Consider the following 15,317-nt stretch of genomic DNA (forward strand, 5'->3'; position numbering starts at 1 on the left):
CTGTCCTGTCTCATGGAGTTGGCGTGCTAGTCAATTGGGATGGAAGGTCAACGAAATCGGCAGGTCATATACAACATACCAGGTTTTTGTAAGTGCTACAAAGAAAAATAAATCAGGTTAAGGAGAAAGTCAAAGATGAGGGTGGTCAAGAAAGGCCCCACAGGGAAGGGGACGTTTGCCTGAGTGAAGTCAGAGAGGGAGAACGTGGATATGGGACGTAGGCAGGAGTAGATTCTGGGCAGAGAGAACAGCGAACGCAAAAAGACCAGAGCATGGCCGGGGAGTTGGAGGAAGAGCAAGGAAGTCGAAGTCGTTGGAGTGAAGGGCGAGACGGGGAGAGAAGCAAGAGGAGGAGAGAGAAGATCACAGTGGGCGGCTGCCTGACTTCAGAGCTCCTGCTGTAGCTTCAGGCTCCTGTAACCCCCCATGCGTGATGGCCATTCAGAGCCCGTGGGGACGGCTGCAGCGCAGGTCACACAGTTTATCTGCTACCTCCCCATCTAGGCTGCGAACTCCCGGAGGACAGGGAGATAGTGGTCCCCAGTGCCGGCCCCTTCGCTGCATGTGAGAATTAAGTGTTGGGGCTCAGATGCGGTTGGCACTTCTCAGAGCCCAGCATGCACTGTTCCCACCTCTCTGATCCCCCTTCTAACACTTCCATTGGCTCGTACTGCCCACTTTGTCTGCTGGAGCATGAGTGGCAGGAAAGGACCAGACGGCTAGAGCCGTATCTTCATTTTCACCTTTGTGATCCCCAGTGCCAAGCTTGGGGCCTAGCTCAGACTCGGTGGCCAGTGTTGGTTCAGATGAAGGGATCGTGAATTATGTGAGTTCCAGGGAGGCGATTCGGTGAAGAGTAAGAAATGATAGAAGGGAGAAGGACACACACAGAGAAACAGGGAGAGAAGACCAAAGAGAGGGACGCCAAGCTGAAGCTGAGACTTACACTGAGAGGGAGGAAATGAAGAGAACAACCCAGTCCCTGAGGGAGGCGGAAAGGGACAGACGGACACAAAGACCTGCAGCGAGGCAGGGACACCTAAGGAGGCAGACATGAGGCCATTGCCGGTGGGGGATCTGGCTTCCTGGCAGTGGGGGCCCGCAAGCGAGGCTTTTCAGTAGCACCTGGACATGGACAGGAAATGGACAAGGACGGGCTGGTTAGGAAGAACACCGAAGAAACAGCGAACAGGGCTTCTTTATGGGGAAGGGGTGTGGGGAGGAGGGGAGAAGGCAGTGTAGGTGGGTGTGCTGGGAAGGCCAGAGAGCCCTGAGCTCAGATTTCATGTCCCTTTGCCTCAGGTCCCTGGCTTGTGAGGGCCTCTGGGTGGGGAGTGCCCCCCAAGGTCCTCTGGTTACCCATAGATCTAGTGCCAGGCTGAACATAGTGATAGTGACGGGGTCAGGGTCACAAATGGCCTGGGACCATTCTGATTTCTTGTCTAGCCATGTGTCCCAATGGACATTATGATCACTAAAGCCAGAGAGATTGTGTCACCATTGCCTGGTGCCAGCGTGCTGCCTCTCTTCTCTATCCCTGTGTTACTGCTCAGGTTCCAGACTCCCTATTGCTTGTCTGGACCCCTACATGCGACCCCAACTCTTCCCTGCACCCAGCAGCTTCTGCCAAGCCAATCTTTACTCTGTAGCCAGGAGGATCTTCCAAAAGCACAATCTAACCATGCCACCACCTTGCCTAAACCTTCAGTGACTCCCTAGTACCTGCAGGTCCTGTGTGGCTTGGCCCTGCCCACCCATCCAGCACCAGTCAAACCCCTTCCCATCTCAAACCTTTGCTCTGGCCACACCGAATTGCAGTTCAGCTTTGTTCTAGCACACCATTCTCATTCTTTCTTCAGAATGTCCTTTTCTTGCCTTGTCCCCTGGGGAGCTTCTAGGTATATTTCAATACAGGGTTCTAATGTCTCTCCCTCCAGGAGGCTTCTCCCAAGACCCCTATTCCTGAGGCTGGTCTAGGGACCCACCTCTGCTCCTGCAGCCATCTATCCTCTCAGTGTCGCATTTAACAGTCCACGTAGTGATCATTGGGGTACTTGTCGAGTCCGGGGAGGGAAAGGCCATGTGTTATTTCCTTTTATATCTGCAAAGCCCAGTACAAGGCCTTATGTAAACTGTGTTCTTAGGAGATGTCTGAATGAAAGAATACTGGTGGGCTTGGGAGTCTGGCAGGGGTCACTGGACCTGACCAGGGGATATGGGGCCCTAGAGCTCCCATGCTGGGCACCAGGAAGGGACGAGACAGAAACTCGGTCTTCCCTTGGCGAGGTTATTTTGGTTGTGGCAAATAAACCCTTTTGGAAAATGTGACCAGCTTTTGATCCTTGTGTCTTCACTCCTGACGCCCTCCTTTCAGCATGTAATGAAGGCAGCGACCTCTGTTAATAAAGAATAATTATGGGGCTGGATTAGAGAGATTATCGGGAACAGGTGGAGCCCCTCGCCCCACCCGGTCTGACCCTCAGCAGCGGGCAGCAAGGATGAGCTCACACTTTCCCTGTCTCCAGGGAGGATGTGCCACTAGGGGCCTCCCAGCCTTGGCTGTTAATCCTTTGGGGTGGGGAGAGAATTCTCCTGCCAGTCACTTTCCAATCTCACCAAGTCCCAGGTGAGATTCCAGGGGATCAGTGGAAAAGGTCTCCCCAACCCAGCAGAGGCCCCCATGCTACCTTCCCACTCCCCCTGTTCAAAAGAGCAGGAAGACAGAGGGCGAGAGTCAGCTGGAGGGGAAAGCCCCTGCAAGGGCGGCAGGCCATGTAGGTTCCTGTCCTGGCTTACTTTCTGGAATACACCTGGGTGACCTGTGCCATTGCACCTATTTTGGCCTCAGTTTCCTCATCCGTACAATAAGACAGTTGGGTTGTACCATCCTTTCCCAAGCTGAGCTCTGTAGAAACAATCCTAGTTTTTAAGTATATAAAAACTCAGGGAATAAAAGTCTCACACGAAATAATATAAATACACAGATTTCCTTAACTTTTATAGCCAGGTGTAAAAGATATAGTTTAAATATGAAAAATAAAGGAACAGATGTAATTATATTATAAATATGAAGGTAAACATTAAGAAATATAAAATAATAAATTTGAGTCATGGCAAGGAAAGGGAAGGAGGAATAAACTAATTCTATCATTATTCCTAATAACAGTTACTGTTTGCAATTCAATACAACAACAAAAAAATAACAAAAGATGAATTTTATCTCTCAAACATTTCTTGCATCAAAAAGGAAATCAAAACAGATTATAGAAATCCAGAGACTTGAGATAGTAATAGCAATCCATATCAGATCTATGGAATACTGCTAAAGCAGAGCTCAGAGAAAAGTTCTAAATACTTTTATTAATAAATAATAAAGATTGAGAATTCATAAATTAGGTAGCCAATCCAAGAAATTATAAACACGGCAATAAAATAAGCCTAAAGAAATCACAAGGAAAAATTTATAAAAATAAAAGTAGATATTAATGAATTAGAAATCAGAAAAATACCATAATAAAGATTATTTTTTTAAAAAACCAAGTAAAATAGATAAGATGTTAAGTAATCTAATCCAGAAAAAAAGGGAATAGCACACATTCATAAAATAAGAAATGGTATAGGGAAATAACCCTACTTTCAGAGGAAATCAAAAGAATATGCAAATATACTTGAGCGCTGCATGAAACTGATAATTTTTAAAGAAAACGTAACTTACAAAAGTGTGCCTAGGAGTACATATAGGTACTAAAATCTAAACAGATTAATAACCATATAAGAAATAGTTACTCCTAAAAAAAAAAAAATCACTAGGCATAGATGGTTTTACAAAGGAATTCTACCGAACATTTAAAGAATCATTTAAGTAATTTAAATCATTTAAGTTTATTCAAGGCTAATTTCCTTCAATATGTAAAGAGCTCTTGTAAATCAATAATAAAGAGCTGACAACTCAATAGAGAAATAGATGAAGTATATGAACAGACCACTCACAGAGAAGGGAAAGAAATGACACTTAGAGACTATAAAAAGACCCACCCAGCTCAAAATAAGAAAACTGCTTAGTAAAACTATAATGTGATACCATTTTTCACTTATCAGATAAAAATTTTGAAATCGTATAAAGAGCTGGGTTAGTGAGTGTGTAGGGAAACAGGAATGCCAATAAAATGCTGATAGAAAATCAAATTTTACAACCTCCACAGAAAGCAACTTGGTAATATCTCTGCTTTTGACCCAGTAATCTTATTTCAAGGAGCTTTTCCCAGTAATAAACTCACATGTATGTGAGATGACATTTCAGTGACATATTGTTTGTGATAGCAAGAGATGGGACATGACCTGAGTCTACCAGGAGAAGAAGGGTTATATATTCTGCTCCAGTGGAACATTATACAGCCATTAACAGGAAAGGAAGCAACTCTTAATATACCAGACAGACAATTGCCAAGATATATTGTTAACTGATGAAAAATGATATATGATATGCTATTACCTGTGTAAAAAAGCATGTATCCGTATTTGCTAATATTTCCTAGAATAAATCTGGGTGCACATACCAAAAACTAGTAAAAGCAGCTCAAATTTCCTAGTATTAGGGAAATAAAAATGAAAATATTTTTGTTGTTTTGGCAAAAGTGAAAATGATTCTTAATCTTCAGAGCAGAGTTTAGATTTTACCTCTAGAAAAATAAGAGCCCTGGGTGGGCTGTGAGCAGAGTTGTGAGGCTAGAGACAGGGATGCTAGGAGGAGGCTGCGTGGTCATCCAGGCAAGATTCAAGCACTGAACCACAGGCAGTGGCAGTGGGGTTAGAGAGGAGGAAATGACTGAAGAGATTTTGAGAGGTTGAATGACAGCCATGGAACTAGGTGGACGAGAAGGGCCTGGGAGGGGGAGCTGGCCAGGGTGAGGCCCAGGCCCCTCCCATGTGTGCCCTGGTGTAAGTTGAGGTGAAGCAGCAGGCCTGAGACTGAAGTTTACTCAGGGGACAGGCCACTACCTCTCCTGCTGCTGGACAACCTTTTGCACTATCTGTTTGATCAAGCTATCCTGGTGATGAGGGTGGTCCCAGGCCTGGTGTCCCATTGTTCAGATGAGGAAACTGAGACTCAGAGAAGGTAGGTAAGTTGCTAGAGTCCCCTGAGCAGATCTCAGCCAAGGTATGTCTCAGCCTGCTCTAGACCTCACTTTTTGTCCCCTCTGTCCACGACTACTTTGGCCTGGAAGCTAGAGCAGGTATCTCTCAGAACCTAAAGCAGACATGTATGTATCACTGTGTGTTGCTAGGACCCCTGGAAGTCTCTTGGGTGCTCCCAGAGCTGGCAAAACCTTACTAATGGTGCCTTGATCTGAGCACTCAGAAGTCAGGATAGGCTTGGCTGGTTTCTCTGCTCAAGTCTCGCAAAGCAAGGTGTCAGCTGGGCTGGGCTTCTATCTAGAGGCTCTTGACAGCATCCACTTCTATGCTCATCACGTTATTGGCTGAATTCAGTTCGTTGCAGCTACAGGACTGAGATCCTCATCTTCTTGCTGGCTGTTGGAGGGGGCTACTCTTAGCTCCTAGCAGCTACTCATGTGTGGCCCCCTCCACCTCAGCAACAGACAAATTTGCTCCTTCGTGTCAACCCTCTTATACTTCAAATTGCTCTGACTTCTACCCAGCAGCTCGAGAAAACTCTACTTTTATTTGTTTGTTTGTTTGTTTGTCTATTATTTTTATTTTTATTTTTTGAAAACTCTGCTTTTAAAGGGCCCATGTAATTACATTTGGCCACTTGGATATTCTCCTTTTTGCCATATGATGAAACATCTCTCATCATATTCACAGACTCTGCCCATACTCAAAGAGGGGTGGATTATACAGGGTTATTATGGATCGTTCTTAGAATTCTACCTACCACTCAGATGTAAACACTCATCCATGTGTAATACGAGTAAGAACTTATGTTTATTAAACATGTACTAAGTTCCAGACACATCTAAATGAATAGTGTTACTTGATCCCCTCAAGCATGTGTAGTAGTTACTGTACTATTATGATCTTCAGTTTACAGAGGAAGAAATGGAGGCTCATAGAAGTTAAATAACTTGCCCAGGGTGACCCAGCCTGAACCCAGATCTGTCTGATTCTGAAGCCAGTGCTCTGGCCTGTCTCACACACATGTGGACAGGGAACCATGCCCACACATGCAGCGACACACACACACATACACACACACACACACACCTGTGCATGCATACACATGTGCATCAATACCCCTGTATATTCTACACACTCAGAGGGGTCCACACACAGATACACAGGCACCCCCAACTCCGGTCTGGTGCTGGGAGTTAATGAAGATGCACGGAGAGCCCACGCAGAGCGGCCACGGGCGGAGATGAAAGGCAGGGTGTGCCTAACAGCTCTCCAGGATTCGGTTACCCGTGGCTATGGCTTCTCAACTGGGTCGTTAATTGCCTGGCACTGGGTTGGCTAGGTCAGCTCCCCAGGCCTCCTGTCGTCTTATTAAAAACATCTCTTGATGTCATTCCATCAGGGAGATCAATGGCAGCCGTGGGGAGTGGGGCTACCATGGGATGGCGTCTCAGTAACCTCTCCCCAGTGCCACCTGCCTCCCTTGGTGCTCGGCTCCCTGGGAGCTGGCTGGGGCCGATGTTCCCAAAGAGGCCTCCTAAGGCTGGGTCCTGACTGGCTGTGGGTCGTGGTCAGTGTGACTAGCCTGGAACTGAGATCAGAGGAGGCCAGAGAACTTGGGCCTGTGGTTCGCGGCTTTGGGAAGCTAAGAGGAAGCATCTGGCGCCCTCCTTCTTGCCCCAGCCCTCTTCTGGGTGTCCTGACATCAGACCCTATTGGGTTTGAATCTGGCTTAGCTATGTGACACTGACTTCCTAGAGTCTCTGTGTCCTCCCATGTAAAATGGGAGGGAAGGGACCTCTCTTTCAGGTCTTGAAGGCCATTTGCTTCTCAAAACTCCTACTTTGCTTGGCTTCAGTGACCCAGCACACTCCTGCTTTCCACCTACCCCTCTGGCCATGCCTTCTCTGTCTTCTATACTCACTTCTAGCCAGCATAGCTGTGAGCATGGGCTCTGGAGCCAACTACTGGGGTTCAGGACCCAGCGCTACCATTTAATAGCCAAGTGACCCTGCTGGTTTGGTTTGACAGTGCTCAGTGTTGAGAGAGGATCATGGTTGTTTTCATGCCTATGAGTTTAAGTTTTCCCCTTGGCAGTTGTTTTTACTTTTGGAGAATTTCGCAGCCCTTAGGATAGGAAGGGCTCTATGCTTGAAGTGTTGCAAAACCCATGTCTTTTAGGCTTCCTCAATCTGCCTCTTTCTCTATCTTCTTTGAATCTGTTTGTTAATCTTATGTGCTGGTTTCACACAATTTCAGAGCTGTTTTGGGGTGCATAGGTACACACATAAATATGCTCATCATGTACAAGAATAAGAGCCTGTTAGATTGGGGATGAACTGTGTCTTTAGTGGTATGCTAGTAAAGCTTAACAGGAGGCTCTCTGGATGAAGAAAGGCATTTGGCATTTGCCAGTTTCCATGGTGTAAATACTTCCACCATGGTCAATTTCAAGCTACCAATGTACAGTTGCTGAATGTGGAATTGGGAAGAGATATGCAATCAGCTCCTATGAATGGGTTCAGATGGGCTCCAGGACACACCCTTGTTTATCACTTTCTCCTTAGGGCCTGACACAGTACCAGCACGTATTTAGTGCTCCAGCTATGTCTGTCAAAATGCATTGTGTGCACCAACCCCTGCTGGTTTACCCCAGAACTGACCACTACCTTACACACATTGTGCATACTCAGAGTCAGACATACCCTCGTTAGCTCACATTCACTGGTGTGCTCCAGCAAACACATGCTTGCAGTCTTGCTCATGACAACGTGTGCACATAGAAATCACACATATACTTAAAGTGTGGCACACACAGCTCTACTTAGGGGCAGAGGTACAGTTTTTCCTGAACATACATTCTTTAATAGATATGTATCACACCCATGATCGCCCTTGACTAATGCTCATGCATGCACACACTTTCAATCACAAACACACACATGGCACATACATGCACACACAGGGGTCTGTCACCGGTGTGCATGTCCTGGTATACACAAACACTGATGCACTTCTCTGAGCGAGCAGACATGGGGGTGTTTATGTAGATACTCTGCTCATAGATCAAGCAATGGCTGAAACTCAGCCTTTCTCACCTTCATGTATCTGCACCATGGCACACCCACAGCTCACTCACCACCCACCCTCCCTCTGTCCCCCCACATCCCCTGCAGGCATCTCACCCATCCTGCCATAACCAGGGAAGCTGGCCGGGCTGGGTTGGTGGGTGTGGTGTTTGGGAGTGAGAGAGGAATTCCAGGCGGCCCCTTCTGCTCCCCTGGCCAACGTTAAGTGCCTTCAGACTGAAAAGAACCGTCCGGAGAGGCTTTTCCGGCTAGAGATTAATGTCACTGAAAAATGTGGGTCCCGAGCGATTAATGCAGCCTCCTTTGCCACACATTATGTGAGTGCACTAAAGCGAGAGGGGGCTCATTTTTGGCGTGTTTTTAACCTGCTTGGCTCAGAGTGAAAGAAGAAAAGAAGAGGAGCCTGGGGCCCGGGAACCTGAGGGTGAGGGGCTCTTGGGCAGAGAGAGCCCCAGAGACTAGGTAGGGTAAGGCTGGGTCAACCATGTCCAGGGCCTTGGGGGTCCCAGCCAAGTCACCAGAAGACCTGGAGGGGAGGTAATGCTGGCCCCACTGCAGTCTCCGAGCTCCAGGGGGCGTAGATGTGGAGGTGTACAAAGGCTCCTGATTGCATTGGCTGAGGCAAACAGTCCCTCAAAAGCAGTCTCCCAGCACAGTCAGAAAGATCTGGATTCAAATACTGGCTCTTCCAAGTGACCTGGGGCACATGACTCTACCTCTAGGGGTTTCATTTTCTCTATCTGCAAAATGGCAATAATGCAGGATCTTCCTCGCAAGGTTGTGATGAGGCTTAAATGAAATCGGTCCACAGTAAATGCTTGATAATATAGCAACCTACTGAATGGGCACTATAGTTATTCTTATTTTTCATAGGAGGAACTCGGGGCTCTGAGAGGCTTTTGACCAAGTCGAGACTAGAATCTGGATCTGACTGCATCTTCTCAGTGCTGACTGAGCAGAGGGAGCTAGGAGGGGAATAGGGAGGGGGAGTGTTGGCCTCATTCCCCAGGACCGAGGAGATTGAACTCAATGCAAAAAGGAACTGCTGCTTGTTGTGATGGTTTTAAAATATGCTTATAAGTTCTTTGATATTTCTCCCTTGTGTGTGGACATAGGAACTGACTTCTAATGAATAGAATATGGTAGAAGTGTGTGACTTCCAAGATTAGGTCATAAAGGCATTGCAGCTTCCTCTTGGCTCTCTTCTGCATCATTCACTCTAGAGGAAGCAGCTGCCACGTCATGGGAATATACAAGCAGTCCCATGGGGACGGAGGCCGTCACCTGGTGAGGAACTGAGGCCTCCTGCCAACAGGAGCCATCCTGGAAGCGAGGGAGCCATCCTGGAAGCGAGGGAGCCACCCTGGAAGCGAGGGAGCCACCCTGGAAGCGAACCTCGGTCCCAGTCAAGCCTTCATGTGACGGCAGCTCTGCCTGATGTCCAGACTGCAACCTGCTGAGATACCCTGAGCCAGAACCTCTCAGCTCAGCTGCTTTTCTGTTCTTGACCCACATAAACTGTGAGATAACACAAGATGGTTGTTGTTTTGAGCTGCTAAATTTGAGATCAGTTGGGATGCAGCAGTAGAGAACTAATCTATTCATTGTGGTGGAAAAAGCTCCAACAGCCATTGACAGTAGATTTCGGTTATTCTAATACTGGAATACAATAGAGTAATGGGAAGGAATCAGCTATCACCTCTGGCATCAACATGGGTGATTCTCACAGACATGTTGGGTGAGAGAAACCAGACTGAAGATAACACAGACCGTGTGACCCCATTTCTATAAAGTACAAAAATGGGCAAAACTAATCTGTAGTGATAGAGGTCAAGAGAACAGTTACCCTTGGGCAGGGGTGGTGGAGTGACCTAGAAGGAATGGGGAGGTGTTTCCTGAGTGCTGCTTAGATTCCTCCATCTGAGATGTAGTTTGTGAAATCTCACTGCACATTTATGATTTATATACATTGTTGTGTATTAGACCTCAATAAAAAGTAAAACAAAACAGAACCCTGCTACCAGCGGGTGGAGTGGGACACATCGAGAATCACATCTGGCTGTAGGATGTACACTGTGGTTTACAAGCACAGAAACTTCTGACAAGGCTGGATAGGGGAGGGCCAGCATTCTGGTCTTGGGGTGGGAAGAAATAGGGTTGGGGTGGCCGTGTTGGGACTTCCCACTCCCCAGGGCTTTGGCCTAGGGGCTCACCTCCATGGCCCCTTATGCTGATGGACAGGAAGGGACAAAGTCTCAGCCCCCAACTGGGGTTGGGGTCAGCTGAGGGGCTTTCCGGGGCAGCAGTGAGGGCAGGGAGAGCCCTGCCTGGCTTTGTGTCTGAAGGATTTGCCATAATCCCAGCCCTTCCCTGTAGCCTGTCTAATCCCCACCCGTGGGGCTGAGCCTTTTCAAGATTTGACTTTGGCCTGAAAGGTTCCCAGAGGGGTCCGCATTCCTGCCCACAGCATCCTTGCTCCTAGGAGGGAACTCATCTGAATCTCACCCCTCCCTGGATAGTGCTTGTCACTCTTGGGGGAAAAGTCTCAACAGCTTTCATAAATTCAGGAAAAGTTAAAATGGCCACATGAGAATTCGTAGTATCTGGCCTGCTTCCTCTAAGGAGACTGGCTTCTGCCTGCTGGGTCCTGGGACTTGTTGTGCCATCAGGGAAATGGGTAAAAGGATGCTGGAAAGAACAGAGACCTGCCTGGAGAGTTAATGGCCTCCAAGGCCCAACATGAACTTCCTCTTTAACCTTATCACTCACTCGACAAGCTCCAGCCACTTGGGTCTTTCTGTTCCTAATTTACCAGGGCCTTTGCACAGACTTTCCCTCTGCTTGGAAAGTTTCTCCCCTCATCCTTGCATGGCTGCTCTTGGTTGTAACTCAGGGCTCAACTCAAACATCACCTCCCCCAAGGGACCTTCTCAGAGGCTCCATAGTCACACTCTGTCATATTACCCCATATCTTGGTCTTATTTGTTGCCTTTTCTTGGTCCGTCTCCTTCCACTAGAATCTGAGACCTTTGAGGGCAGGAGCCTCACCTACTGTACTTCTAGCTACGCTCCCCAACCAGAGTGATGCTCAGTGCATAGTGGGTTCTCAGTGCATGTATGCTGAGTGAAAGAAAGAATGAATGTGACAGGGCAGAGTTACTTGAGGAAGAGCAAGGGAAAAACCTGCGAAGGGGGTGACCTTGCTCAATTTAATTATTATAAATACATATCTCCCTTAACACTTAAAGCTACCCCATAAAATCAGTATTTTTACCTCATTTTTGTAGATGAGGAGACGAGGGACATAGAGCTTTAATATATTGACCAATGCCATGCAGCCTGTAAATGGTAGTTTACCCCATCTAGTGATGATGGCTTCTATGATAGAGGGTAGGGATACAGGAAAAGAATCCTTGCTGGCCTTGGATTCCACTGTTAGTCATACACTGAAATTCTTAGCACCTGAACTTTCACTCTTAGACATGCATTCCTTTTGCTTGTACATTGCCCTCTCAAGAACTCTTCTTTTCATCTTTTCTCTTAGCAGAGAAAGAATTTTACATGAATGATTGTGGTAGATGCAGAGCATGATAGCTATGGAAGGAATGTCAGAGGCTGTGTTCTAACCTGCCCATTTTACAAGTGGAGATATTGAGGCCCAGGAAGCAAGGATCACTTCCTCAGAGCTACCCAACAGGTGCTCACTTAGTGCTTGTTGATTGAATCAACACACACACACACACACACACACACACACACACACACACACACACTAGAGAGGGGGAGCATGGCTTGTTTGCCAAATTCCAGGTAGTACTGCTTTGACTCATAGCACATAAACATCACTTCATGGTGTCCAAAAGCACATTCGCGTACATGACTGCAGGTAGGCACTTTTATGATTTCCATTTTACAAGCAGGGAAAGTGAGTGTGAGAGAGGTGAAGTGTCTTGTCCAAGTCCATGTAGCAAGTTAAGAGGCAGAGTTGGGATTTGAATTTAGCTCATGTATAACCTCTGGGACTTTTTCTAGAACTCTGGCAAGACAGTTTGACAGCTTTTCCTGCGCCCCTCCTCAGTATTCCCTGGTCCATGGGGACATAGACCCAGCGACCAGGGCTGGCTCTGAGCTTGTTCAGCCAGGGTGTGTGTGCACATATGTGAAGGAAAAGGCAGTGGCCTCACCCCTGCTGCTCCATGAAGGTTTCTGGTGGCTGCAGCTCATGATTTGTATGGGGCATAGGCTGCCTGGGGTGTGTCTGGGATCCCCGCCCACCCAGCTGCCACTCCTCTCCCTGTCCTGGCAGGCAGGTGGATCCTGTGCTGGGACTTGCCAGAGCATCCACATCAGGAGAAGCTGCATGTACATTCTTCCTCCCTGGAATCCTCCTGCGGCAGCTGGGGGGCCAAGCACTGACTAATTCTATACAAATTGGCTAATATTCCAAAGAATGCCAGTCTGTAAGAAAGCAAATATTTAAATACTCAAGGCTGGGCCCTCTCTGCCCCCACACCCTGGCCTTGCCACCTGCCGAACCTGGCAGAGCTTCTGGGAGGTGTCTTGGCACTGCACACCTGGCAGCTCCTCACAGAGCTCTGCATTCCCCTAGACTGGGGCAGGGGGCTGACAGGTGTGCCTCCAGAAGCAGGACTCCAGAGGGGCTGCCCTGATGCCCCCACCACACGGGTGTTGTTTGGAAGGGGAAGGAGGCTTGGTGAGCACAGCACTGGGAATTAGAAAGTCTGGGCACTTTGCTGTGTCACCTTGAGCCCCACGTGTCAGCTCTTTGGGCCTCAGTTTCTCCATATATAATAGAGAGTGTGCTATGGACTAAATAAGTGGTTCTCCAACCCGGATGTGCCCCATTTCAGACCTACTGAAGCAGAATCTGAGGGAGCAGAGCCCAAGAATTTGCATTTTTACCAAGCTCCTTGGGGGGCATGTTGCAGCTGGTCCAGCACCCTCTGTTCACAAGGGGAGCTCACAAAGGCTTCTTTCAGCTCTAGGGAGAGGGAAGGGCACGCTTGCAGAGGAAACAGCATGAGCAAGGCCAGGGAATCCAAGTGGCCTTTGGGAAAGTGATGGGAGCATGAGCTGTCGGGTGGGGCTGGTGGGAAGGGAGGCAGGATAGGTGTGGGAGGGCTAACAGTGAAGGGCCTTACCTTGTCTTCCTCAGGGCTCGTGGAGCCCTCTTGGTGGGCCAGCTCATGGTCTGAAAGATTTTCCTTATCTCAGCCTCATTCCTGGACCGCCTGATTTTTCTTTGAACTCCCAGGCCACCAACTCCCTCTCTCTGTTTCACCGTCAGTTACACAGTCTCACATTTTGCATTGCTTTATGCACTTCTCTACTGACAATAACAATGACCTGCCTTCCTTTTGTTGAGCACCGTGTGTCAGGGCTTGTGCTGGCCATTCTCTTGCACGATCTCACTTTCTTTCCACAAGACCCTCATGCGATGGGTTCTGTTATTGTTGTATCTGGCAGAAAGGTAAACAGAGTCATATATATATATAATTTTAAACATAGCTTGCACAGGAGCACACAGTGAGGATATGTAAAGCTAGGATTTGATTCTAAGTCTTTCAACCCTATGGCCTGGCCTCGTGCCCACCATCTCCACTGTCTTTGATGAATTCCTCCAGGGAGGGATTGTGGCTGCTTTTCTCTCTATGCCCTTAGCATCCTATATGGGGTGGGGCACATGCCAACCACATTGGTTTGTTGTGAATGTTAAATAATTATTCCTATTTTTACCGATGAGGAAACTGAGGCATAGGAAGTGGAATAACTTGTCCAAGGTTCTAGAACAGGCAAGCAGTAGAGGTAGTTGTCTTATGTTGGGTCTCCCAAAGGCAGACAGTGAGTCAAGGATTCAAGGGCAGCTTACCTGGGAGGTGATTTCTGGATGTACAGATAGACGAATTGGGAAGTGAGAGGGGAAGGGAAAGGAGCCAAGAGAGGGTATGTCAAAAAGCAGGTGGGCACTGTGGTCAGTGGGGGATCAGTCCCACTGGGGACTCTGGAGGCGTGTAGAATAGGCCTCAGAATTGTCGCTCCAAGGGGTGAGGGGGGTGTAGGGGCTGTGGCATTTGTCTTCCCACTCCCATCTGCCTGACCAGAGGCTGTTCCAGGCCCTTCTGGCCTATATGTTCCTGTGGTTGGGGAGGCAGAGTCACAGGTGTTTGTATGAGAAACTCATGAGATGGTGACTGCCAAGGGACCATAGGTGGGGCACCAGCAGTCTCTGCTGCAGAAGTGTTCACAACTTGGCTTTTCAGAATCTAAATCCATCTGTCTGTTCATCTGTCCATGCATGCATGCATCCGTCTCTGCATCCATCCATTATTTATCTGTCCATCCATCCAGCCATCCGTCTATCCATCCACCATCCCCTGAGTCCTCCTGAGTGCTTGGCATAGGCCCAGGCCCTGGGGTTCCAAAGATGACTGACCAGGCTCATTCCAGTTGCCACCTTTCTCCAAAGGGGCTGCATTTCTGGCACTTGCTGTGTGGTGACCAGATAGAGTGAGAGTGGGCAGGCTGGCTCTTACGGTCAACAGCCCCCTCACTCTGGGATGTCTGGGTTCATGGTTCTCCAGCTCCTTGGAGGCTCCCCGTGTCACTGTAATTCCAGGAAGTCCCTCAGAGGAAATGTAGCCTCCATTCACAGACTGCTTGCTTGTAACTCTGGAGTCCCTGCTGTCCTGTCCCAATGTCAGGGGGGACTCTGTGCCTGGCTCCTCCACCAGGCCAGCTGGTGGGGATGTGGGCCTGGTCTAGTCTGAGGACATCCACTGGATCTTTGCTGGGCAGCCCTGAGAAGCTGAGCAGTGCCATGGATGCTACGGGCACCAGGTTCCTGCTGTTATCTTGGTGCCCACAGAAGCCACTTGCTTAGACAAAGGTTGTCCTGGGCTTACATTCTGGAGAGCAGGTAGGAACAGAAGGTCATCACTGAGTATGTCCTGGATGCCAGGCCCTCTGCGTGGTGGGTCCCCTTGAACCCTTATGTCAATGCTAAGAGGTGGACATTCTTATCCGCTGCACACTTGAGGAAACTGAGGCTCAGAGAAGGGAAGTGTCCTGCCT

At 48.2% G+C, this 15,317-nt stretch overlaps 1 long non-coding RNA gene across 1 annotated transcript in view; it reads left to right on the forward strand.

Moving 5' to 3' along the window:
- The window catches only part of LOC111738213, a 71,609-nt gene that overhangs the window by 31,050 nt on the left and 25,242 nt on the right, over nt 1-15,317 (forward strand). The gene's annotated exons all lie outside the window — the stretch shown is intronic.

This window comes from Pteropus vampyrus, unplaced genomic scaffold (assembly GCF_000151845.1).
Source record: "Pteropus vampyrus isolate Shadow unplaced genomic scaffold, Pvam_2.0 Scaffold36, whole genome shotgun sequence".
NCBI lineage: Eukaryota > Metazoa > Chordata > Mammalia > Chiroptera > Pteropodidae > Pteropus > Pteropus vampyrus.